The 4544-nt window shown below is 32.8% G+C and overlaps 1 long non-coding RNA gene across 1 annotated transcript; it reads left to right on the top strand.

Moving 5' to 3' along the window:
* The first annotated feature begins 905 nt into the window (after nt 1-905).
* Nucleotides 906-2786, top strand: LOC143533801 (uncharacterized). Its single transcript, XR_013135421.1, has 3 exons — nt 906-1047; nt 1949-2051; nt 2491-2786. It is a non-coding gene; the product is annotated as an uncharacterized LOC143533801 (long non-coding RNA).
* The last annotated feature ends 1758 nt before the right edge of the window (nt 2787-4544 follow it).

Here is a 4544-nt window from a genome sequence, read left to right as displayed (position 1 = left end):
GACTGCCTCTTTACGACAAACAACCCGTTCATCTTATGACCAACGAGTTCTGTCACCCGTAAAACATGCCCGGCGAGTGTTTTGAGGGATGGCAACAGTGTTGCCGGACTACCAGGATCAACCTACCCGCCTCGACCCTCCACCGGCGACTCTTAGAAAATGAGTTGATTTCCTACCTTTTGAACATGTTTTTTTTAAATAAACAGTTTAAAAAGTTTTCAAATGATGAAATTTGACAAATATTTATTTAATTATATAGCGGAGTGATATGGCAAGTAAGAGAGACACACGTTTAACCTAATCCAGTAATTAATCTTCTTATTTAGTGAAAATGAAATGAAATTATATATATATATATTACATTTGCAAAGATCTTTGTGCATAAGAAGTTGTACGCCTGGCATTCAAACATGTATACCGCTCCACGTGTTATCACCGCCTCTCTATCACACACTCAACTCACGTGTCCCGTTCCTTTCTCACCATCACCTCAACACAGCTCTCTCTTGCGAACACCATGGATGGGTTCTATCTGCTGAAAACCTCCAACACAAAACACAGATTGTGAAGAAGCCGAACATGACCATCATCAGTTTCTCACTATTTAACTATCTCAAAATCAAAGATAACCCTAATTTTATCCCCAATTTTGTTATGTTGCTATCAATTTAGTGTTAAATAGCATTAGATGTTAATGGAAGTTTTTATTCAGCAATGTTGCATTTCAATTCGTAGTTAAGTTGGGCAATATGATTTTTTTGAACTTTTGTTTGATTATAGCTTCCTATTTGCAGAAGTTAAAGTCATGGTTGCAATTTTTTCTCTATAAATATCAGCAATTGGGAAAACATCTTTTGGTAAGATTCAATACTAGATAGGACTTTAAGTGCCTTATTTTTGTGTGTTATTATTTATATTGTTATTAATATTATTACTAACAAATAAAGAAACATACACCTTGACAGGTGTATAACAGCTGCAATCAAACTATTTGACAACAATAATCATCAGCCCAACCTCAACAAACATCAAGAAATACATAGACAGGTATGCTCCTAAATAAGAATGATTCTAAGCATGTGACTTTCCATTAAAACTTATCTACATGTCTCAAAATTTAGGTAACATTGAATCGTATTGTTAATCAGACAACTTTATAAATCATTTAACATTGAAATGAAGTTTGTGGTATAGAAAAAGTTGTTTGTGGGCAGTACTATTGAAACCTCAAAATGTATACAACTATAAAGCTACATTCAGGTCTGTAATGGGTCTGAATGTTTGGTCCTAGGCAATATCTAATAAGGATTCACAAAAAAGAAAAAGTACACTTACACATATATTGAAACTGGCCGAACCCAATTCTCTGAAAATCCTGACTTGAACCGGGCAATCTAGTAGCCCTCCATGACCAAAAACGACCAGTGACAAACGGGCTTAACTTATTATTTTGAACCTATTGCGTTGGAGAGGTGTGCATGAGTCGAAAAATAGTAAATTAGGCAAAATCAAAATGTAAAAAGGTTAATTGCTATATGCTTAACGAAGCATGCTAATTAGAAAACTACAACATGTACCAAGTTGTTCCAAAGGGACATGTGTTTGCTTTTATTAATATAACAAAACACCTCATTCTTTAAAGAACTTTAAAAATGAATGCTATGATTAGCCCGCTATTCCCTATTGATCGTATAACAATTAACTTTTTTACATTTTTTGATTTTTAAAATTAGATCAACCAATTGAACAGGTCAAAAAATGCATGAACCGACACAAATCAATACCTTAGCATTCAATTGGGTAGTCATGATAAGTTGATAACATGAATTTTTGCTAATGGCTCTTCATTCCGTGTCAAATAACAAGTTAAATGCAAGATACATTTTTATCAAAAACTAACATTAGTGGTTGAAAGAACTAACAGCCCTCACTTCTTACAGGTTGAAAGAACTAACAGGTTGAAAGAAGTCATAGAGACCACAACACAGTACCAACAAGAAGACCCCGTAATAATCAATGATCTGCTCAAAATGACATCACACCCCAACCCTGTAACATACTTTCATTGTACCTTTAAATAATTAATACCTTGAATTATAACAAAAACTACATTTGCCAGGCTCAACGAAAAAGCTTTACATGTATGGCAACAATCAATGAGGTCTTCACCCACCGCAATACTGCTATTTATGTACAATTTTAAAACTATTTTTTGTACTTATGAGTTGTGTTTCTACCATCTCAAATGAATCTTGAAGGCATTGAAGTATGCGAAGAACAAACTGCCTCAGAGCCGGAGTTTTTGGACGAGGTAATATATATTTTTTAGTTTTAACCTTACACTTGGTGTTTGAAATTTGATCAACACCCTTACTCTAGGCCTTCGCTATTTTCTTATTGTGGGTCATATTCTTTTACATATTACATTAAGCCTATAATAAATTTACAATTTGCTCAAACATATTAACTGATTATACATTATTTTTCCAGGTCATGAAAATTATGAAAGATGTAGAAGAAGCCATTAGCCTAAAAGCAACAATATGAGGCAATAATAAGCCAAAATAGGCCACTTTTGAGGACATTTCATTTGGTCAACACAACTCATGTCAAAAGTTAAATTTGACATTAGTATGTGACAAATGAACTCAAGGTTTTGTAAGGTTGACAGTTTAATCGTTTGTAAAATTGGCAGGGATAAGAGAACAATAAAGGTGCTGCAGATATCACTAAGCAACTAATACAAGTAGCATACATCTTTTGTAAAGTTTGACTATGGAAAGGAGTTTAGGTTGTTTATTGTTTCGAGATCTAACGTTCATTACTTTTGTTAATCGTCATCAAAACACCGCCGCATCACGACGGGTCACCTACTAGTAATTAACTAATTAAAAAGAAGTGAAAATGGGTAGGTATGGTGTTTGAGTGATTTTGTGTTACACGCCACCAAAACATAAATGAAAAGTTGTGGGCGTGGGCCCACGTCACAAGAGGATGTGTCTATTGTACGGATGCACTACCTTGAAGCCGTGTTGCCGCTACCCAGTGCGGCAAAGATTTACCTTTTTGTAGTAATATTCTATTTTAAAAGATTAACGGCGAAAATGCGAACAAGCGGGGTTAGCAAGGAGCTATCCCAACCAAAACACTTCAAAAGTCATGGTGGTGAATTGATATAGACGTATTTGGATAAAACGATTAATTTAGAAATAATCTTTCCAATTATATTAACCAATGAAATAACTCAAAAATTTGATTACAACCCTTATCATGACTCAATATATATAGCTAAACATAAACTCATTTAAACTAAAACTATGACTGTAACAAAATAATGAATACAATTAAGATAATTAATCCTAACTTGATAATTATCCATAACTCTTTTAATTAATCTTTACTTGCACTCCAAAATTCCTTCTTTGTATCACAAGTCACATATTAATAAAGGATTGTTCGGTATTTAACTCCAACAATAACATCAGTTTAAATTAAAGAGAAAACTTAAACAAGTTTGATCAGTTAAAGTGTTTTTTTATCTTCAAACATCTTGTACAAGCATGTCTCTTTATCATTATATACATTTTCGTTCCAAGACTTCCACATACACCAAGCAAGATCGATCAAGAAGATACTATATGGGAGTTTCCTTTTCTTGTCTATTTTTGAAGCTTCAAACGAGTAGTCTAGAAGTTGTTTCATTGACTACGAAGGGAGAGAGGGAAGACGGTACTAATGGTGAACTCTGCTCAAATATAAAACCTGTTTTTAACAGCTAAAGTATAAGTTAGCTAAACACAAGAACGCTTGTTCAATATGCATTTACATCAACCTTTCTAAATGATGTAATAAGAACAACATAGGTGATCAACCTTTCTAAATGTTGTAGTAAGATCCATGATAGACTAAATTCATAACTTAAAAAGAAAGAACATAAAATCATTATCGCAAATATGACCTAGTGACATCTGTTTTTATTTACTTATTAAATAAATCAGAGGTGATTTAATTTTTGATCAAACTGTTTGTATCTTAGTGATATTAAGATGTGTGATAAGTGCGTATCAAATAGTTCAGGTTTTTAGTCCTATAGTAGACAAAGGTTTAGATTTAATGTGTGTGCGAGTTAATCATTCTTAAAAATAAAACATTTTTGATAACAGTAATTGTTCCATTTAAAAATATATAAACTCTTAAAAACTGAAAAGAAAATTATTTTTAAGAACAGGTGTAAAGTGTAAAAGAAAATATCTTTATAACTATCTATCTAAAATAACGCGTGAGTGAAAGAAATGATCCATTTCAAGATGGCAAACTAAATTAACAATAGAGTTATTGAAAACTAAGAGAATAACAGGATTGAAAAGTTAGATGATGACATTCCAGCCTCACACGTTTAAACTCTAAACCAAGAAAAGATATTCAATGACTATGTCAACAAATGTGGGCAGTGAACAAGTACCCTTTATAGTCAAGACTTTTGTTAACAAGTGTAACCATCGGAGACATCAAAGCAAATTTCTTATTAAGAATACACTATTTCA

This window comes from Bidens hawaiensis, unplaced genomic scaffold (assembly GCF_021521415.1).
Source record: "Bidens hawaiensis isolate Kalapana, Puna unplaced genomic scaffold, B.hawaiensis_p1.1 tig00009917_1, whole genome shotgun sequence".
In the NCBI taxonomy this organism is placed as follows: Eukaryota; Viridiplantae; Streptophyta; class Magnoliopsida; order Asterales; family Asteraceae; genus Bidens; species Bidens hawaiensis.
This window is presented reverse-complemented; position numbering and strand designations above follow the sequence as displayed.